The sequence below is a fragment of the Agelaius tricolor genome, unplaced genomic scaffold, assembly GCF_023055355.1.
Source record: "Agelaius tricolor isolate 1412-34295 unplaced genomic scaffold, bAgeTri1.0.p SCAF_9, whole genome shotgun sequence".
In the NCBI taxonomy this organism is placed as follows: domain Eukaryota; kingdom Metazoa; phylum Chordata; class Aves; order Passeriformes; family Icteridae; genus Agelaius; species Agelaius tricolor.
In genome coordinates this window covers 9,181,383-9,204,571 of record NW_027269269.1, presented here as the reverse complement: position 1 = coordinate 9,204,571, position 23,189 = coordinate 9,181,383, and positions in this window count along the sequence as shown.

Below are 23,189 nucleotides of genomic sequence, written 5' to 3'. Positions count from 1 at the left end.
ATTGGGGCAATTTGGGAAATTTAGTGACTACAAGGAGATGGACCAGGATTTTACAAAGTGCAGTGAAAAGAACCAAAAGAGGCCAAAACTGAGCTCACAGACATTGCAAAAGCAGGGGAAAATGTTCAGGAGGAAATCAGAACTTGAAGGGGAAGATATGAGGGACAGGGCATGGATATTTGAAAAAAAAAAAAAAAAGAAAAAAGTCTTCCCCAAAGTCAAAGCCATCTATTGCAGGCCATATGCCATCAAGTGCAGGCACATGCAGCAAAGATTGCCAAAATTGATCCCCGCTGAAGGCCAAAACACAAAGGAAGGATTTACAAAGACACTGGAATGGAGATAGTATCAAAGGAATTGCAATTGGAAGAGAAAAAAAAAATTGGGGCAATTTGGGAAATTTAGTGACTACAAGGAGATGGACCAGGATTTTACAAAGTGCAGTGAAAAGAACCAAAAGAGGCCAAAACTGAGCTCACAGACCTTGCAAAAGCAGGGGAAAATGTTCAGGAGGGAATCAGAACTTGAAGGGGAAGATATGAGGGACATGGCATGGATACTTATGAAATAAAAAAAAAAAAAGAAAAAAATCTGGCCCAAGTCAAAGCCATCAAAAGGCATGGCATGCCATCAAGTTCTGGCACATGCACCAAAGATTCCTCTCTTGGTCCCCATTGAAATCGCAAGATTCCGTTTCCCTTCCCGAAAGGAAATGAAATTTCCTTTCGGGAAGGGAAACGGAATCTTGCGAACCCAAAAAGAAAGGCTTACAAACACTCTGGAAAGGAGATAGGATCAAATGAAATGCAATTGAAAAAAACCCCAAAAGCTCCAGAAAATTGGGAGATTTAGTGTCTTCAAAAAGTGGTCTGTGAGGAAATGAGCTGCATTGCAAAGGACCAAAAGAAGCCAAAGCTAATCAGAGAGATGTTGCAAAAGCAGGGGAAAAAGTCAAGGAGGAAGACACAACTTGGAGGGGAAGATATGAGGGACATGGCATGGATATTTGAAAAAAAAAAAAAAGAAAAAAATCTTCCCAAAGTCAAAGCCATCAAGTGCAGGCCATATGCCATCAAGGGCAGGCACATGCAGCAAAGCTTGCCAAAATTGATCCCCGCTGAAGGCCAAAACACAGAAGAAGGAGTTACAAACACACTGGAATGGAGATAGTATCAAAGGAATTGCAATTGGAAGAGAAAAAAAAAAAAATTGGGGCAATTTGGGAAATTTAGTGACTACAAGGAGATGGACCAGGATTTTACAAAGTGCAGTGAAAAGAACCAAAAGAGGCCAAAACTGAGCTCACAGACCTTGCAAAGGAAGGGGAAAATGTTCAGGAGGATGACACAGTTTGAAGGGGAAGATATGAGGGACAGGGCATGGATATTTGAAAAAAAAAAAAAAAAGAAAAAAGTCTTCCCCAAAGTCAAAGCCATCTATTGCAGGCCATATGCCATCAAGGGCAGGCACATGCAGCAAAGCTTGCCAAAATTGATTCCTGCTGAAGGCCAAAACACAAAGGAAGGAGTTACAAAGACACTGGAATGGAGATATTATCAAAGGAATTGCAATTGGAAGAGAAAAAAAAAAAATTGGGGCAATTTGGAAAATTTAGTGACTACAAGGAGATGGACCAGGATTTTACAAAGTGCAGTGAAAAGAACTAAAAGAGGCCAAAACTGAGCTCACAGACATTGCAAAAGCAGGGGAAAATGTTCAGGAGGGAATCAGAACTTGAAGGGGAAGATATGAGGGACATGGCATGGATACTTATGAAATAAAAAAAAAAAAAGAAAAAAATCTGGCCCAAGTCAAAGCCATCAAAAGGCATGGCATGCCATCAAGTTCTGGCACATGCACCAAAGATTCCTCTCTTGGTCCCCATTGAAATCGCAAGATTCCGTTTCCCTTCCCGAAAGGAAATTTCATTTCCTTTCGGGAAGGGAAACGGAATCTTGCGAACCCAAAAAGAAAGGCTTACAAACACTCTGGAAAGGAGATAGGATCAAATGAAATGCAATTGAAAAAAACCCCAAAAGCTCCAGAAAATTGGGAGATTTAGTGTCTTCAAAAAGTGGTCTGTGAGGAAATGAGCTGCATTGCAAAGGACCAAAAGAGGCCAAAGCTAAGCAGAGAGATGTTGCAAAAGCAGGGGAAAAAGTCAAGGAGGAAGACACAACTTGGAGGGGAAGATATGAGGGACATGGCATGGATATTTGAAAAAAAAAAAAAAAGAAAAAAATCTTCCCAAAGTCAAAGCCATCAAGTGCAGGCCATATGCCATCAAGTGCAGGCACATGCAGCAAAGCTTGCCAAAATTGATCCCCGCTGAAGGCCAAAACACAGAGGAAGGAGTTACAAACACACTGGAATGGAGACAGTATCAAAGGAATTGCACTTGGAAGAGAAAAAAAAAAAATTGGGGCAATTAGGGAAATTTAGTGACTACAAGGAGATGGACCAGGATTTTACAAAGTGCAGTGAAAAGAACCAAAAGAGGCCAAAACTGAGCTCACAGACATTGCAAAAGCAGGGGAAAATGTTCAGGAGGAAATCAGAACTTGAAGGGGAAGATATGAGGGACAGGGCATGGATATTTGAAAAAAAAAAAAAAAAGAAAAAAGTCTTCCCCAAAGTCAAAGCCATCTATTGCAGGCCATATGCCATCAAGTGCAGGCACATGCAGCAAAGATTGCCAAAATTGATCCCCGCTGAAGGCCAAAACACAAAGGAAGGATTTACAAAGACACTGGAATGGAGATAGTATCAAAGGAATTGCAATTGGAAGAGAAAAAAAAAATTGGGGCAATTTGGGAAATTTAGTGACTACAAGGAGATGGACCAGGATTTTACAAAGTGCAGTGAAAAGAACCAAAAGAGGCCAAAACTGAGCTCACAGACCTTGCAAAAGCAGGGCAAAATGTTCAGGAGGGAATCAGAACTTGAAGGGGAAGATATGAGGGACATGGCATGGATACTTATGAAATAAAAAAAAAAAAAGAAAAAAATCTGGCCCAAGTCAAAGCCATCAAAAGGCATGGCATGCCATCAAGTTCTGGCACATGCACCAAAGATTCCTCTCTTGGTCCCCATTGAAATCGCAAGATTCCGTTTCCCTTCCCGAAAGGAAATGAAATTTCCTTTCGGGAAGGGAAACGGAATCTTGCGAACCCAAAAAGAAAGGCTTACAAACACTCTGGAAAGGAGATAGGATCAAATGAAATGCAATTGAAAAAAACCCCAAAAGCTCCAGAAAATTGGGAGATTTAGTGTCTTCAAAAAGTGGTCTGTGAGGAAATGAGCTGCATTGCAAAGGACCAAAAGAAGCCAAAGCTAATCAGAGAGATGTTGCAAAAGCAGGGGAAAAAGTCAAGGAGGAAGACACAACTTGGAGGGGAAGATATGAGGGACATGGCATGGATATTTGAAAAAAAAAAAAAAGAAAAAAATCTTCCCAAAGTCAAAGCCATCAAGTGCAGGCCATATGCCATCAAGGGCAGGCACATGCAGCAAAGCTTGCCAAAATTGATCCCCGCTGAAGGCCAAAACACAGAAGAAGGAGTTACAAACACACTGGAATGGAGATAGTATCAAAGGAATTGCAATTGGAAGAGAAAAAAAAAAAAATTGGGGCAATTTGGGAAATTTAGTGACTACAAGGAGATGGACCAGGATTTTACAAAGTGCAGTGAAAAGAACCAAAAGAGGCCAAAACTGAGCTCACAGACCTTGCAAAGGAAGGGGAAAATGTTCAGGAGGATGACACAGTTTGAAGGGGAAGATATGAGGGACAGGGCATGGATATTTCAAAAAAAAAAAAAAAGAAAAAAGTCTTCCCCAAAGTCAAAGCCATCTATTGCAGGCCATATGCCATCAAGGGCAGGCACATGCAGCAAAGCTTGCCAAAATTGATTCCTGCTGAAGGCCAAAACACAAAGGAAGGAGTTACAAAGACACTGGAATGGAGATATTATCAAAGGAATTGCAATTGGAAGAGAAAAAAAAAAAATTGGGGCAATTTGGAAAATTTAGTGACTACAAGGAGATGGACCAGGATTTTACAAAGTGCAGTGAAAAGAACTAAAAGAGGCCAAAACTGAGCTCACAGACATTGCAAAAGCAGGGGAAAATGTTCAGGAGGGAATCAGAACTTGAAGGGGAAGATATGAGGGACATGGCATGGATACTTATGAAATAAAAAAAAAAAAAGAAAAAAATCTGGCCCAAGTCAAAGCCATCAAAAGGCATGGCATGCCATCAAGTTCTGGCACATGCACCAAAGATTCCTCTCTTGGTCCCCATTGAAATCGCAAGATTCCGTTTCCCTTCCCGAAAGGAAATTTCATTTCCTTTCGGGAAGGGAAACGGAATCTTGCGAACCCAAAAAGAAAGGCTTACAAACACTCTGGAAAGGAGATAGGATCAAATGAAATGCAATTGAAAAAAACCCCAAAAGCTCCAGAAAATTGGGAGATTTAGTGTCTTCAAAAAGTGGTCTGTGAGGAAATGAGCTGCATTGCAAAGGACCAAAAGAGGCCAAAGCTAAGCAGAGAGATGTTGCAAAAGCACGGGAAAAAGTCAAGGAGGAAGACACAACTTGGAGGGGAAGATATGAGGGACATGGCATGGATATTTGAAAAAAAAAAAAAAAGAAAAAAATCTTCCCAAAGTCAAAGCCATCAAGTGCAGGCCATATGCCATCAAGGGCAGGCACATGCAGCAAAGCTTGCCAAAATTGATCCCCGCTGAAGGCCAAAACACAGAAGAAGGAGTTACAAACACACTGGAATGGAGACAGTATCAAAGGAATTGCAATTGGAAGAGAAAAAAAAAAATTGGGGCAATTTGGGAAATTTAGTGACTACAAGGAGATGGACCAGGATTTTACAAAGTGCAGTGAAAAGAACCAAAAGAGGCCAAAACTGAGCTCACAGACCTTGCAAAAGCAGGGGAAAATGTTCAGGAGGGAATCAGAACTTGAAGGGGAAGATATGAGGGACAGGCATAGATACTTATTAAAGAAAAAAAAAAGAAAAAAATTCTCCCCAAAATCAAAGCCATCAAATGCAGTCCATATGCCATCAAGTGCAGGCACATGGAGCAATCTTGCCAAAATTGATCCCTGCTGAAGGCCAAAACACAAAGGAAGGAGTTACAAAGACACTGGAATGGAGATAGTATCAAAGGAATTGCAATTGGAAGAGAAAAAAAAAAAATTGGGGCAATTTGGGAAATTTAGTGACTACAAGGAGATGGACCAGGATTTTACAAAGTGCAGTGAAAAGAACCAAAAGAGCCCAAAACTGAGCTCACAGACATTGCAAAAGCAGGGGAAAATGTTCAGGAGGATGACACAGTTTGAAGGGGAAGATATGAGGGACAGGGCATGGTTACTTATTAAAGAAAAAAAAAAAAGAAAAAAATTCTCCCCAAAATCAAAGCCATCAAATGCATCCATATGCCATCAAGTGCAGGCACATGCAGCAAAGCTTGCCAAAATTGATTCCTGCTGAAGGCCAAAACACAAAGGAAGGAGTTACAAAGACACTGGAATGGAGATAGTATCAAAGGAATTGCAATTGGAAGAGAAAAAAAAAATTGGGGCAATTTGGGAAATTTAGTGACTACAAGGAGATGGACCAGGATTTTACAAAGTGCAGTGAAAAGAACCAAAAGAGGCCAAAACTGAGCTCACAGACCTTGCAAAAGCAGGGGAAAATGTTCAGGAGGAAGACACAATTGGAGGGGAAGATATGAGGGACATGGCATGGATACTTATGAAATAAAAAAAAAAAAAGAAAAAAATCTGGCCCAAGTCAAAGCCATCAAAAGGCATGGCATGCCATCAAGTTCTGGCACATGCACCAAAGATTCCTCTCTTGGTCCCCATTGAAATCGCAAGATTCCGTTTCCCTTCCCGAAAGGAAATTTCATTTCCTTTCGGGAAGGGAAACGGAATCTTGCGAACCCAAAAAGAAAGGCTTACAAACACTCTGGAAAGGAGATAGGATCAAATGAAATGCAATTGAAAAAAACCCCAAAAGCTCCAGAAAATTGGGAGATTTAGTGTCTTCAAAAAGTGGTCTGTGAGGAAATGAGCTGCATTGCAAAGGACCAAAAGAGGCCAAAGCTAAGCAGAGAGATGTTGCAAAAGAAGGGGAAAAAGTCAAGGAGGAAGACACAACTTGGAGGGGAAGATATGAGGGACATGGCATGGATATTTGAAAAAAAAAAAAAAAGAAAAAAATCTTCCCAAAGTCAAAGCCATCAAGTGCAGGCCATATGCCATCAAGTGCAGGCACATGCAGCAAAGCTTGCCAAAATTGATCCCCGCTGAAGGCCAAAACACAGAGGAAGGAGTTACAAACACACTGGAATGGAGACAGTATCAAAGGAATTGCAATTGGAAGAGAAAAAAAAAAAATTGGGGCAATTTGGGAAATTTAGTGACTACAAGGAGATGGACCAGGAATTTACAAAGTGCAGTGAAAAGAACCAAAAGAGGCCAAAACTGAGCTCACAGACCTTGCAAAAGCAGGGGAAAATGTTCAGGAGGGAATCAGAACTTGAAGGGGAAGATATGAGGGACATGGCATGGATACTTATGAAATAAAAAAAAAAAAAGAAAAAAATCTGGCCCAAGTCAAAGCCATCAAAAGGCATGGCATGCCATCAAGTTCTGGCACATGCACCAAAGATTCCTCTCTTGGTCCCCATTGAAATCGCAAGATTCCGTTTCCCTTCCCGAAAGGAAATGAAATTTCCTTTCGGGAAGGGAAACGGAATCTTGCGAACCCAAAAAGAAAGGCTTACAAACACTCTGGAAAGGAGATAGGATCAAATGAAATGCAATTGAAAAAAACCCCAAAAGCTCCAGAAAATTGGGAGATTTAGTGTCTTCAAAAAGTGGTCTGTGAGGAAATGAGCTGCATTGCAAAGGACCAAAAGAAGCCAAAGCTAATCAGAGAGATGTTGCAAAAGCAGGGGAAAAAGTCAAGGAGGAAGACACAACTTGGAGGGGAAGATATGAGGGACATGGCATGGATATTTGAAAAAAAAAAAAAAGAAAAAAATCTTCCCAAAGTCAAAGCCATCAAGTGCAGGCCATATGCCATCAAGGGCAGGCACATGCAGCAAAGCTTGCCAAAATTGATCCCCGCTGAAGCCCAAAACACAGAGGAAGGAGTTACAAACACATTGGAATGGAGACAGTATCAAAGGAATTGCAATTGGAAGAGAAAAAAAAAAAAAATTGGGGCAATTTGGGAAATTTAGTGACTACAAGGAGATGGACCAGGATTTTACAAAGTGCAGTGAAAAGAACCAAAAGAGGCCAAAACTGAGCTCACAGACCTTGCAAAGGAAGGGGAAAATGTTCAGGAGGATGACACAGTTTGAAGGGGAAGATATGAGGGACAGGGCATGGATATTTGAAAAAAAAAAAAAAAAGAAAAAAGTCTTCCCCAAAGTCAAAGCCATCTATTGCAGGCCATATGCCATCAAGGGCAGGCACATGCAGCAAAGCTTGCCAAAATTGATTCCTGCTGAAGGCCAAAACACAAAGGAAGGAGTTACAAAGACACTGGATTGGAGATATTATCAAAGGAATTGCAATTGGAAGAGAAAAAAAAAAAATTGGGGCAATTTGGGAAATTTAGTGACTACAAGGAGATGGACCAGGATTTTACAAAGTGCAGTGAAAAGAACCAAAAGAGGCCAAAACTGAGCTCACAGACATTGCAAAAGCAGGGGAAAATGTTCAGGAGGGAATCAGAACTTGAAGGGGAAGATATGAGGGACATGGCATGGATACTTATGAAATAAAAAAAAAAAAAGAAAAAAATCTGGCCCAAGTCAAAGCCATCAAAAGGCATGGCATGCCATCAAGTTCTGGCACATGCACCAAAGATTCCTCTCTTGGTCCCCATTGAAATCGCAAGATTCCGTTTCCCTTCCCGAAAGGAAATTTCATTTCCTTTCGGGAAGGGAAACGGAATCTTGCGAACCCAAAAAGAAAGGCTTACAAACACTCTGGAAAGGAGATAGGATCAAATGAAATGCAATTGAAAAAAACCCCAAAAGCTCCAGAAAATTGGGAGATTTAGTGTCTTCAAAAAGTGGTCTGTGAGGAAATGAGCTGCATTGCAAAGGACCAAAAGAGGCCAAAGCTAAGCAGAGAGATGTTGCAAAAGCAGGGGAAAAAGTCAAGGAGGAAGACACAACTTGGAGGGGAAGATATGAGGGACATGGCATGGATATTTGAAAAAAAAAAAAAAAGAAAAAAATCTTCCCAAAGTCAAAGCCATCAAGTGCAGGCCATATGCCATCAAGTGCAGGCACATGCAGCAAAGCTTGCCAAAATTGATCCCCGCTGAAGGCCAAAACACAGAGGAAGGAGTTACAAACACACTGGAATGGAGACAGTATCAAAGGAATTGCACTTGGAAGAGAAAAAAAAAAAATTGGGGCAATTAGGGAAATTTAGTGACTACAAGGAGATGGACCAGGATTTTACAAAGTGCAGTGAAAAGAACCAAAAGAGGCCAAAACTGAGCTCACAGACATTGCAAAAGCAGGGGAAAATGTTCAGGAGGAAATCAGAACTTGAAGGGGAAGATATGAGGGACAGGGCATGGATATTTGAAAAAAAAAAAAAAAAGAAAAAAGTCTTCCCCAAAGTCAAAGCCATCTATTGCAGGCCATATGCCATCAAGTGCAGGCACATGCAGCAAAGATTGCCAAAATTGATCCCCGCTGAAGGCCAAAACACAAAGGAAGGATTTACAAAGACACTGGAATGGAGATAGTATCAAAGGAATTGCAATTGGAAGAGAAAAAAAAAATTGGGGCAATTTGGGAAATTTAGTGACTACAAGGAGATGGACCAGGATTTTACAAAGTGCAGTGAAAAGAACCAAAAGAGGCCAAAACTGAGCTCACAGACCTTGCAAAGGAAGGGGAAAATGTTCAGGAGGATGACACAGTTTGAAGGGGAAGATATGAGGGACAGGGCATGGATATTTGAAAAAAAAAAAAAAAAGAAAAAAGTCTTCCCCAAAGTCAAAGCCATCTATTGCAGGCCATATGCCATCAAGGGCAGGCACATGCAGCAAAGCTTGCCAAAATTGATTCCTGCTGAAGGCCAAAACACAAAGGAAGGAGTTACAAAGACACTGGAATGGAGATATTATCAAAGGAATTGCAATTGGAAGAGAAAAAAAAAAAATTGGGGCAATTTGGAAAATTTAGTGACTACAAGGAGATGGACCAGGATTTTACAAAGTGCAGTGAAAAGAACTAAAAGAGGCCAAAACTGAGCTCACAGACATTGCAAAAGCAGGGGAAAATGTTCAGGAGGGAATCAGAACTTGAAGGGGAAGATATGAGGGACATGGCATGGATACTTATGAAATAAAAAAAAAAAAAGAAAAAAATCTGGCCCAAGTCAAAGCCATCAAAAGGCATGGCATGCCATCAAGTTCTGGCACATGCACCAAAGATTCCTCTCTTGGTCCCCATTGAAATCGCAAGATTCCGTTTCCCTTCCCGAAAGGAAATTTCATTTCCTTTCGGGAAGGGAAACGGAATCTTGCGAACCCAAAAAGAAAGGCTTACAAACACTCTGGAAAGGAGATAGGATCAAATGAAATGCAATTGAAAAAAACCCCAAAAGCTCCAGAAAATTGGGAGATTTAGTGTCTTCAAAAAGTGGTCTGTGAGGAAATGAGCTGCATTGCAAAGGACCAAAAGAGGCCAAAGCTAAGCAGAGAGATGTTGCAAAAGCACGGGAAAAAGTCAAGGAGGAAGACACAACTTGGAGGGGAAGATATGAGGGACATGGCATGGATATTTGAAAAAAAAAAAAAAAGAAAAAAATCTTCCCAAAGTCAAAGCCATCAAGTGCAGGCCATATGCCATCAAGGGCAGGCACATGCAGCAAAGCTTGCCAAAATTGATCCCCGCTGAAGGCCAAAACACAGAGGAAGGAGTTACAAACACACTGGAATGGAGACAGTATCAAAGGAATTGCAATTGGAAGAGAAAAAAAAAAATTGGGGCAATTTGGGAAATTTAGTGACTACAAGGAGATGGACCAGGATTTTACAAAGTGCAGTGAAAAGAACCAAAAGAGGCCAAAACTGAGCTCACAGACCTTGCAAAAGCAGGGGAAAATGTTCAGGAGGGAATCAGAACTTGAAGGGGAAGATATGAGGGACAGGGCATGGTTACTTATTAAAGAAAAAAAAAAGAAAAAAATTCTCCCCAAAATCAAAGCCATCAAATGCAGTCCATATGCCATCAAGTGCAGGCACATGCAGCAAAGCTTGCCAAAATTGATCCCTGCTGAAGGCCAAAACACAAAGGAAGGAGTTACAAAGACACTGGAATGGAGATAGTATCAAAGGAATTGCAATTGGAAGAGAAAAAAAAAAAATTGGGGCAATTTGGGAAATTTAGTGACTACAAGGAGATGGACCAGGATTTTACAAAGTGCAGTGAAAAGAACCAAAAGAGGCCAAAACTGAGCTCACAGACCTTGCAAAAGCAGGGGAAAATGTTCAGGAGGATGACACAGTTTGAAGGGGAAGATATGAGGGACAGGGCATGGTTACTTATTAAAGAAAAAAAAAGAAAAAAATTCTCCCCAAAATCAAAGCCATCAAATGCAGTCCATATGCCATCAAGTGCAGGCACATGCAGCAAAGCTTGCCAAAATTGATCCCCGCTGAAGGCCAAAACACAAAGGAAGGAGTTACAAAGACACTGGAATGGAGATAGTATCAAAGGAATTGCAATTGGAAGAGAAAAAAAAAAAATTGGGGCAATTTGGGAAATTTAGTGACTACAAGGAGATGGACCAGGATTTTACAAAGTGCAGTGAAAAGAACCAAAAGAGGCCAAAACTGAGCTCACAGACCTTGCAAAAGCAGGGGAAAATGTTCAGGAGGGAATCAGAACTTGAAGGGGAAGATATGAGGGACATGGCATGGATACTTATGAAATAAAAAAAAAAAAAGAAAAAAATCTGGCCCAAGTCAAAGCCATCAAAAGGCATGGCATGCCATCAAGTTCTGGCACATGCACCAAAGATTCCTCTCTTGGTCCCCATTGAAATCGCAAGATTCCGTTTCCCTTCCCGAAAGGAAATTTCATTTCCTTTCGGGAAGGGAAACGGAATCTTGCGAACCCAAAAAGAAAGGCTTACAAACACTCTGGAAAGGAGATAGGATCAAATGAAATGCAATTGAAAAAAACCCCAAAAGCTCCAGAAAATTGGGAGATTTAGTGTCTTCAAAAAGTGGTCTGTGAGGAAATGAGCTGCATTGCAAAGGACCAAAAGAGGCCAAAGCTAAGCAGAGAGATGTTGCAAAAGCAGGGGAAAAAGTCAAGGAGGAAGACACAACTTGGAGGGGAAGATATGAGGGACATGGCATGGATATTTGAAAAAAAAAAAAAAAGAAAAAAATCTTCCCAAAGTCAAAGCCATCAAGTGCAGGCCATATGCCATCAAGTGCAGGCACATGCAGCAAAGCTTGCCAAAATTGATCCCCGCTGAAGGCCAAAACACAGAGGAAGGAGTTACAAACACACTGGAATGGAGACAGTATCAAAGGAATTGCACTTGGAAGAGAAAAAAAAAAAATTGGGGCAATTAGGGAAATTTAGTGACTACAAGGAGATGGACCAGGATTTTACAAAGTGCAGTGAAAAGAACCAAAAGAGGCCAAAACTGAGCTCACAGACATTGCAAAAGCAGGGGAAAATGTTCAGGAGGAAATCAGAACTTGAAGGGGAAGATATGAGGGACAGGGCATGGATATTTGAAAAAAAAAAAAAAAAGAAAAAAGTCTTCCCCAAAGTCAAAGCCATCTATTGCAGGCCATATGCCATCAAGTGCAGGCACATGCAGCAAAGATTGCCAAAATTGATCCCCGCTGAAGGCCAAAACACAAAGGAAGGATTTACAAAGACACTGGAATGGAGATATTATCAAAGGAATTGCAATTGGAAGAGAAAAAAAAAATTGGGGCAATTTGGGAAATTTAGTGACTACAAGGAGATGGACCAGGATTTTACAAAGTGCAGTGAAAAGAACCAAAAGAGGCCAAAACTGAGCTCACAGACCTTGCAAAAGCAGGGGAAAATGTTCAGGAGGGAATCAGAACTTGAAGGGGAAGATATGAGGGACATGGCATGGATACTTATGAAATAAAAAAAAAAAAAGAAAAAAATCTGGCCCAAGTCAAAGCCATCAAAAGGCATGGCATGCCATCAAGTTCTGGCACATGCACCAAAGATTCCTCTCTTGGTCCCCATTGAAATCGCAAGATTCCGTTTCCCTTCCCGAAAGGAAATGAAATTTCCTTTCGGGAAGGGAAACGGAATCTTGCGAACCCAAAAAGAAAGGCTTACAAACACTCTGGAAAGGAGATAGGATCAAATGAAATGCAATTGAAAAAAACCCCAAAAGCTCCAGAAAATTGGGAGATTTAGTGTCTTCAAAAAGTGGTCTGTGAGGAAATGAGCTGCATTGCAAAGGACCAAAAGAGGCCAAAGCTAATCAGAGAGATGTTGCAAAAGCAGGGGAAAAAGTCAAGGAGGAAGACACAACTTGGAGGGGAAGATATGAGGGACATGGCATGGATATTTGAAAAAAAAAAAAAAGAAAAAAATCTTCCCAAAGTCAAAGCCATCAAGTGCAGGCCATATGCCATCAAGGGCAGGCACATGCAGCAAAGCTTGCCAAAATTGATCCCCGCTGAAGGCCAAAACACAGAAGAAGGAGTTACAAACACACTGGAATGGAGATAGTATCAAAGGAATTGCAATTGGAAGAGAAAAAAAAAAAAATTGGGGCAATTTGGGAAATTTAGTGACTACAAGGAGATGGACCAGGATTTTACAAAGTGCAGTGAAAAGAACCAAAAGAGGCCAAAACTGAGCTCACAGACCTTGCAAAGGAAGGGGAAAATGTTCAGGAGGATGACACAGTTTGAAGGGGAAGATATGAGGGACAGGGCATGGATATTTGAAAAAAAAAAAAAAAAGAAAAAAGTCTTCCCCAAAGTCAAAGCCATCTATTGCAGGCCATATGCCATCAAGGGCAGGCACATGCAGCAAAGCTTGCCAAAATTGATTCCTGCTGAAGGCCAAAACACAAAGGAAGGAGTTACAAAGACACTGGAATGGAGATATTATCAAAGGAATTGCAATTGGAAGAGAAAAAAAAAAAATTGGGGCAATTTGGGAAATTTAGTGACTACAAGGAGATGGACCAGGATTTTACAAAGTGCAGTGAAAAGAACTAAAAGAGGCCAAAACTGAGCTCACAGACATTGCAAAAGCAGGGGAAAATGTTCAGGAGGGAATCAGAACTTGAAGGGGAAGATATGAGGGACATGGCATGGATACTTATGAAATAAAAAAAAAAAAAGAAAAAAATCTGGCCCAAGTCAAAGCCATCAAAAGGCATGGCATGCCATCAAGTTCTGGCACATGCACCAAAGATTCCTCTCTTGGTCCCCATTGAAATCGCAAGATTCCGTTTCCCTTCCCGAAAGGAAATTTCATTTCCTTTCGGGAAGGGAAACGGAATCTTGCGAACCCAAAAAGAAAGGCTTACAAACACTCTGGAAAGGAGATAGGATCAAATGAAATGCAATTGAAAAAAACCCCAAAAGCTCCAGAAAATTGGGAGATTTAGTGTCTTCAAAAAGTGGTCTGTGAGGAAATGAGCTGCATTGCAAAGGACCAAAAGAGGCCAAAGCTAAGCAGAGAGATGTTGCAAAAGCAGGGGAAAAAGTCAAGGAGGAAGACACAACTTGGAGGGGAAGATATGAGGGACATGGCATGGATATTTGAAAAAAAAAAAAAAAGAAAAAAATCTTCCCAAAGTCAAAGCCATCAAGTGCAGGCCATATGCCATCAAGTGCAGGCACATGCAGCAAAGCTTGCCAAAATTGATCCCCGCTGAAGGCCAAAACACAGAGGAAGGAGTTACAAACACACTGGAATGGAGACAGTATCAAAGGAATTGCACTTGGAAGAGAAAAAAAAAAAATTGGGGCAATTAGGGAAATTTAGTGACTACAAGGAGATGGACCAGGATTTTACAAAGTGCAGTGAAAAGAACCAAAAGAGGCCAAAACTGAGCTCACAGACATTGCAAAAGCAGGGGAAAATGTTCAGGAGGAAATCAGAACTTGAAGGGGAAGATATGAGGGACAGGGCATGGATATTTGAAAAAAAAAAAAAAAAGAAAAAAGTCTTCCCCAAAGTCAAAGCCATCTATTGCAGGCCATATGCCATCAAGTGCAGGCACATGCAGCAAAGATTGCCAAAATTGATCCCCGCTGAAGGCCAAAACACAAAGGAAGGATTTACAAAGACACTGGAATGGAGATAGTATCAAAGGAATTGCAATTGGAAGAGAAAAAAAAAATTGGGGCAATTTGGGAAATTTAGTGACTACAAGGAGATGGACCAGGATTTTACAAAGTGCAGTGAAAAGAACCAAAAGAGGCCAAAACTGAGCTCACAGACCTTGCAAAAGCAGGGGAAAATGTTCAGGAGGGAATCAGAACTTGAAGGGGAAGATATGAGGGACATGGCATGGATACTTATGAAATAAAAAAAAAAAAAGAAAAAAATCTGGCCCAAGTCAAAGCCATCAAAAGGCATGGCATGCCATCAAGTTCTGGCACATGCACCAAAGATTCCTCTCTTGGTCCCCATTGAAATCGCAAGATTCCGTTTCCCTTCCCGAAAGGAAATGAAATTTCCTTTCGGGAAGGGAAACGGAATCTTGCGAACCCAAAAAGAAAGGCTTACAAACACTCTGGAAAGGAGATAGGATCAAATGAAATGCAATTGAAAAAAACCCCAAAAGCTCCAGAAAATTGGGAGATTTAGTGTCTTCAAAAAGTGGTCTGTGAGGAAATGAGCTGCATTGCAAAGGACCAAAAGAAGCCAAAGCTAATCAGAGAGATGTTGCAAAAGCAGGGGAAAAAGTCAAGGAGGAAGACACAACTTGGAGGGGAAGATATGAGGGACATGGCATGGATATTTGAAAAAAAAAAAAAAGAAAAAAATCTTCCCAAAGTCAAAGCCATCAAGTGCAGGCCATATGCCATCAAGGGCAGGCACATGCAGCAAAGCTTGCCAAAATTGATCCCCGCTGAAGGCCAAAACACAGAAGAAGGAGTTACAAACACACTGGAATGGAGATAGTATCAAAGGAATTGCAATTGGAAGAGAAAAAAAAAAAAATTGGGGCAATTTGGGAAATTTAGTGACTACAAGGAGATGGACCAGGATTTTACAAAGTGCAGTGAAAAGAACCAAAAGAGGCCAAAACTGAGCTCACAGACCTTGCAAAGGAAGGGGAAAATGTTCAGGAGGATGACACAGTTTGAAGGGGAAGATATGAGGGACAGGGCATGGATATTTGAAAAAAAAAAAAAAAAGAAAAAAGTCTTCCCCAAAGTCAAAGCCATCTATTGCAGGCCATATGCCATCAAGGGCAGGCACATGCAGCAAAGCTTGCCAAAATTGATTCCTGCTGAAGGCCAAAACACAAAGGAAGGAGTTACAAAGACACTGGAATGGAGATATTATCAAAGGAATTGCAATTGGAAGAGAAAAAAAAAAAATTGGGGCAATTTGGAAAATTTAGTGACTACAAGGAGATGGACCAGGATTTTACAAAGTGCAGTGAAAAGAACTAAAAGAGGCCAAAACTGAGCTCACAGACATTGCAAAAGCAGGGGAAAATGTTCAGGAGGGAATCAGAACTTGAAGGGGAAGATATGAGGGACATGGCATGGATACTTATGAAATAAAAAAAAAAAAAGAAAAAAATCTGGCCCAAGTCAAAGCCATCAAAAGGCATGGCATGCCATCAAGTTCTGGCACATGCACCAAAGATTCCTCTCTTGGTCCCCATTGAAATCGCAAGATTCCGTTTCCCTTCCCGAAAGGAAATTTCATTTCCTTTCGGGAAGGGAAACGGAATCTTGCGAACCCAAAAAGAAAGGCTTACAAACACTCTGGAAAGGAGATAGGATCAAATGAAATGCAATTGAAAAAAACCCCAAAAGCTCCAGAAAATTGGGAGATTTAGTGTCTTCAAAAAGTGGTCTGTGAGGAAATGAGCTGCATTGCAAAGGACCAAAAGAGGCCAAAGCTAAGCAGAGAGATGTTGCAAAAGCACGGGAAAAAGTCAAGGAGGAAGCCACAACTTGGAGGGGAAGATATGAGGGACATGGCATGGATATTTGAAAAAAAAAAAAAAAGAAAAAAATCTTCCCAAAGTCAAAGCCATCAAGTGCAGGCCATATGCCATCAAGGGCAGGCACATACAGCAAAGCTTGCCAAAATTGATCCCCGCTGAAGGCCAAAACACAGAAGAAGGAGTTACAAACACACTGGAATGGAGACAGTATCAAAGGAATTGCAATTGGAAGAGAAAAAAAAAAATTGGGGCAATTTGGGAAATTTAGTGACTACAAGGAGATGGACCAGGATTTTACAAAGTGCAGTGAAAAGAACCAAAAGAGGCCAAAACTGAGCTCACAGACCTTGCAAAAGCAGGGGAAAATGTTCAGGAGGGAATCAGAACTTGAAGGGGAAGATATGAGGGACAGGCATAGATACTTATTAAAGAAAAAAAAAAGAAAAAAATTCTCCCCAAAATCAAAGCCATCAAATGCAGTCCATATGCCATCAAGTGCAGGCACATGGAGCAATCTTGCCAAAATTGATCCCTGCTGAAGGCCAAAACACAAAGGAAGGAGTTACAAAGACACTGGAATGGAGATAGTATCAAAGGAATTGCAATTGGAAGAGAAAAAAAAAAAATTGGGGCAATTTGGGAAATTTAGTGACTACAAGGAGATGGACCAGGATTTTACAAAGTGCAGTGAAAAGAACCAAAAGAGCCCAAAACTGAGCTCACAGACATTGCAAAAGCAGGGGAAAATGTTCAGGAGGATGACACAGTTTGAAGGGGAAGATATGAGGGACAGGGAATGGTTACTTATTAAAGAAAAAAAAAAAAGAAAAAAATTCTCCCCAAAATCAAAGCCATCAAATGCATCCATATGCCATCAAGTGCAGGCACATGCAGCAAAGCTTGCCAAAATTGATTCCTGCTGAAGGCCAAAACACAAAGGAAGGAGTTACAAAGACACTGGAATGGAGATAGTATCAAAGGAATTGCAATTGGAAGAGAAAAAAAAAATTGGGGCAATTTGGGAAATTTAGTGACTACAAGGAGATGGACCAGGATTTTACAAAGTGCAGTGAAAAGAACCAAAAGAGGCCAAAACTGAGCTCACAGACATTGCAAAAGCAGGGGAAAATGTTCAGGAGGAAGACACAATTGGAGGGGAAGATATGAGGGACATGGCATGGATACTTATGAAATAAAAAAAAAAAAAGAAAAAAATCTGGCCCAAGTCAAAGCCATCAAAAGGCATGGCATGCCATCAAGTTCTGGCACATGCACCAAAGATTCCTCTCTTGGTCCCCATTGAAATCGCAAGATTCCGTTTCCCTTCCCGAAAGGAAATTTCATTTCCTTTCGGGAAGGGAAACGGAATCTTGCGAACCCAAAAAGAAAGGCTTACAAACACTCTGGAAAGGAGATAGGATCAAATGAAATGCAATTGAAAAAAACCCCAAAAGCTCCAGAAAATTGGGAGATTTAGTGTCTTCAAAAAGTGGTCTGTGAGGAAATGAGCTGCATTGCAAAGGACCAAAAGAGGCCAAAGCTAAGCAGAGAGATGTTGCAAAAGAAGGGGAAAAAGTCAAGGAGGAAGACACAACTTGGAGGGGAAGATATGAGGGACATGGCATGGATATTTGAAAAAAAAAAAAAAAGAAAAAAATCTTCCCAAAGTCAAAGCCATCAAGTGCAGGCCATATGCCATCAAGTGCAGGCACATGCAGCAAAGCTTGCCAAAATTGATCCCCGCTGAAGGCCAAAACACAGAGGAAGGAGTTACAAACACACTGGAATGGAGACAGTATCAAAGGAATTGCAATTGGAAGAGAAAAAAAAAAAATTGGGGCAATTTGGGAAATTTAGTGACTACAAGGAGATGGACCAGGAATTTACAAAGTGCAGTGAAAAGAACCAAAAGAGGCCAAAACTGAGCTCACAGACCTTGCAAAAGCAGGGGAAAATGTTCAGGAGGGAATCAGAACTTGAAGGGGAAGATATGAGGGACATGGCATGGATACTTATGAAATAAAAAAAAAAAAAGAAAAAAATCTGGCCCAAGTCAAAGCCATCAAAAGGCATGGCATGCCATCAAGTTCTGGCACATGCACCAAAGATTCCTCTCTTGGTCCCCATTGAAATCGCAAGATTCCGTTTCCCTTCCCGAAAGGAAATGAAATTTCCTTTCGGGAAGGGAAACGGAATCTTGCGAACCCAAAAAGAAAGGCTTACAAACACTCTGGAAAGGAGATAGGATCAAATGAAATGCAATTGAAAAAAACCCCAAAAGCTCCAGAAAATTGGGAGATTTAGTGTCTTCAAAAAGTGGTCTGTGAGGAAATGAGCTGCATTGCAAAGGACCAAAAGAAGCCAAAGCTAATCAGAGAGATGTTGCAAAAGCAGGGGAAAAAGTCAAGGAGGAAGACACAACTTGGAGGGGAAGATATGAGGGACATGGCATGGATATTTGAAAAAAAAAAAAAAGAAAAAAATCTTCCCAAAGTCAAAGCCATCAAGTGCAGGCCATATGCCATCAAGGGCAGGCACATGCAGCAAAGCTTGCCAAAATTGATCCCCGCTGAAGCCCAAAACACAGAGGAAGGAGTTACAAACACATTGGAATGGAGACAGTATCAAAGGAATTGCAATTGGAAGAGAAAAAAAAAAAAAATTGGGGCAATTTGGGAAATTTAGTGACTACAAGGAGATGGACCAGGATTTTACAAAGTGCAGTGAAAAGAACCAAAAGAGGCCAAAACTGAGCTCACAGACCTTGCAAAGGAAGGGGAAAATGTTCAGGAGGATGACACAGTTTGAAGGGGAAGATATGAGGGACAGGGCATGGATATTTGAAAAAAAAAAAAAAAAGAAAAAAGTCTTCCCCAAAGTCAAAGCCATCTATTGCAGGCCATATGCCATCAAGGGCAGGCACATGCAGCAAAGCTTGCCAAAATTGATTCCTGCTGAAGGCCAAAACACAAAGGAAGGAGTTACAAAGACACTGGATTGGAGATATTATCAAAGGAATTGCAATTGGAAGAGAAAAAAAAAAAATTGGGGCAATTTGGGAAATTTAGTGACTACAAGGAGATGGACCAGGATTTTACAAAGTGCAGTGAAAAGAACCAAAAGAGGCCAAAACTGAGCTCACAGACATTGCAAAAGCAGGGGAAAATGTTCAGGAGGAAGACACAATTGGAGGGGAAGATATGAGGGACATGGCATGGATACTTATGAAATAAAAAAAAAAAAAGAAAAAAATCTGGCCCAAGTCAAAGCCATCAAAAGGCATGGCATGCCATCAAGTTCTGGCACATGCACCAAAGATTCCTCTCTTGGTCCCCATTGAAATCGCAAGATTCCGTTTCCCTTCCCGAAAGGAAATTTCATTTCCTTTCGGGAAGGGAAACGGAATCTTGCGAACCCAAAAAGAAAGGCTTACAAACACTCTGGAAAGGAGATAGGATCAAATGAAATGCAATTGAAAAAAACCCCAAAAGCTCCAGAAAATTGGGAGATTTAGTGTCTTCAAAAAGTGGTCTGTGAGGAAATGAGCTGCATTGCAAAGGACCAAAAGAGGCCAAAGCTAAGCAGAGAGATGTTGCAAAAGAAGGGGAAAAAGTCAAGGAGGAAGACACAACTTGGAGGGGAAGATATGAGGGACATGGCATGGATATTTGAAAAAAAAAAAAAAAGAAAAAAATCTTCCCAAAGTCAAAGCCATCAAGTGCAGGCCATATGCCATCAAGTGCAGGCACATGCAGCAAAGCTTGCCAAAATTGATCCCCGCTGAAGGCCAAAACACAGAGGAAGGAGTTACAAACACACTGGAATGGAGACAGTATCAAAGGAATTGCAATTGGAAGAGAAAAAAAAAAAATTGGGGCAATTTGGGAAATTTAGTGACTACAAGGAGATGGACCAGGAATTTACAAAGTGCAGTGAAAAGAACCAAAAGAGGCCAAAACTGAGCTCACAGACCTTGCAAAAGCAGGGGAAAATGTTCAGGAGGGAATCAGAACTTGAAGGGGAAGATATGAGGGACATGGCATGGATACTTATGAAATAAAAAAAAAAAAAGAAAAAAATCTGGCCCAAGTCAAAGCCATCAAAAGGCATGGCATGCCATCAAGTTCTGGCACATGCACCAAAGATTCCTCTCTTGGTCCCCATTGAAATCGCAAGATTCCGTTTCCCTTCCCGAAAGGAAATGAAATTTCCTTTCGGGAAGGGAAACGGAATCTTGCGAACCCAAAAAGAAAGGCTTACAAACACTCTGGAAAGGAGATAGGATCAAATGAAATGCAATTGAAAAAAACCCCAAAAGCTCCAGAAAATTGGGAGATTTAGTGTCTTCAAAAAGTGGTCTGTGAGGAAATGAGCTGCATTGCAAAGGACCAAAAGAAGCCAAAGCTAATCAGAGAGATGTTGCAAAAGCAGGGGAAAAAGTCAAGGAGGAAGACACAACTTGGAGGGGAAGATATGAGGGACATGGCATGGATATTTGAAAAAAAAAAAAAAGAAAAAAATCTTCCCAAAGTCAAAGCCATCAAGTGCAGGCCATATGCCATCAAGGGCAGGCACATGCAGCAAAGCTTGCCAAAATTGATCCCCGCTGAAGCCCAAAACACAGAGGAAGGAGTTACAAACACATTGGAATGGAGACAGTATCAAAGGAATTGCAATTGGAAGAGAAAAAAAAAAAAAATTGGGGCAATTTGGGAAATTTAGTGACTACAAGGAGATGGACCAGGATTTTACAAAGTGCAGTGAAAAGAACCAAAAGAGGCCAAAACTGAGCTCACAGACCTTGCAAAGGAAGGGGAAAATGTTCAGGAGGATGACACAGTTTGAAGGGGAAGATATGAGGGACAGGGCATGGATATTTGAAAAAAAAAAAAAAAAGAAAAAAGTCTTCCCCAAAGTCAAAGCCATCTATTGCAGGCCATATGCCATCAAGGGCAGGCACATGCAGCAAAGCTTGCCAAAATTGATTCCTGCTGAAGGCCAAAACACAAAGGAAGGAGTTACAAAGACACTGGATTGGAGATATTATCAAAGGAATTGCAATTGGAAGAGAAAAAAAAAAAATTGGGGCAATTTGGGAAATTTAGTGACTACAAGGAGATGGACCAGGATTTTACAAAGTGCAGTGAAAAGAACCAAAAGAGGCCAAAACTGAGCTCACAGACATTGCAAAAGCAGGGGAAAATGTTCAGGAGGGAATCAGAACTTGAAGGGGAAGATATGAGGGACATGGCATGGATACTTATGAAATAAAAAAAAAAAAAGAAAAAAATCTGGCCCAAGTCAAAGCCATCAAAAGGCATGGCATGCCATCAAGTTCTGGCACATGCACCAAAGATTCCTCTCTTGGTCCCCATTGAAATCGCAAGATTCCGTTTCCCTTCCCGAAAGGAAATTTCATTTCCTTTCGGGAAGGGAAACGGAATCTTGCGAACCCAAAAAGAAAGGCTTACAAACACTCTGGAAAGGAGATAGGATCAAATGAAATGCAATTGAAAAAAACCCCAAAAGCTCCAGAAAATTGGGAGATTTAGTGTCTTCAAAAAGTGGTCTGTGAGGAAATGAGCTGCATTGCAAAGGACCAAAAGAGGCCAAAGCTAAGCAGAGAGATGTTGCAAAAGCAGGGGAAAAAGTCAAGGAGGAAGACACAACTTGGAGGGGAAGATATGAGGGACATGGCATGGATATTTGAAAAAAAAAAAAAAAGAAAAAAATCTTCCCAAAGTCAAAGCCATCAAGTGCAGGCCATATGCCATCAAGTGCAGGCACATGCAGCAAAGCTTGCCAAAATTGATCCCCGCTGAAGGCCAAAACACAGAGGAAGGAGTTACAAACACACTGGAATGGAGACAGTATCAAAGGAATTGCACTTGGAAGAGAAAAAAAAAAAATTGGGGCAATTAGGGAAATTTAGTGACTACAAGGAGATGGACCAGGATTTTACAAAGTGCAGTGAAAAGAACCAAAAGAGGCCAAAACTGAGCTCACAGACATTGCAAAAGCAGGGGAAAATGTTCAGGAGGAAATCAGAACTTGAAGGGGAAGATATGAGGGACAGGGCATGGATATTTGAAAAAAAAAAAAAAAAGAAAAAAGTCTTCCCCAAAGTCAAAGCCATCTATTGCAGGCCATATGCCATCAAGTGCAGGCACATGCAGCAAAGATTGCCAAAATTGATCCCCGCTGAAGGCCAAAACACAAAGGAAGGATTTACAAAGACACTGGAATGGAGATAGTATCAAAGGAATTGCAATTGGAAGAGAAAAAAAAAATTGGGGCAATTTGGGAAATTTAGTGACTACAAGGAGATGGACCAGGATTTTACAAAGTGCAGTGAAAAGAACCAAAAGAGGCCAAAACTGAGCTCACAGACCTTGCAAAAGCAGGGGAAAATGTTCAGGAGGGAATCAGAACTTGAAGGGGAAGATATGAGGGACATGGCATGGATACTTATGAAATAAAAAAAAAAAAAGAAAAAAATCTGGCCCAAGTCAAAGCCATCAAAAGGCATGGCATGCCATCAAGTTCTGGCACATGCACCAAAGATTCCTCTCTTGGTCCCCATTGAAATCGCAAGATTCCGTTTCCCTTCCCGAAAGGAAATGAAATTTCCTTTCGGGAAGGGAAACGGAATCTTGCGAACCCAAAAAGAAAGGCTTACAAACACTCTGGAAAGGAGATAGGATCAAATGAAATGCAATTGAAAAAAACCCCAAAAGCTCCAGAAAATTGGGAGATTTAGTGTCTTCAAAAAGTGGTCTGTGAGGAAATGAGCTGCATTGCAAAGGACCAAAAGAAGCCAAAGCTAATCAGAGAGATGTTGCAAAAGCAGGGGAAAAAGTCAAGGAGGAAGACACAACTTGGAGGGGAAGATATGAGGGACATGGCATGGATATTTGAAAAAAAAAAAAAAGAAAAAAATCTTCCCAAAGTCAAA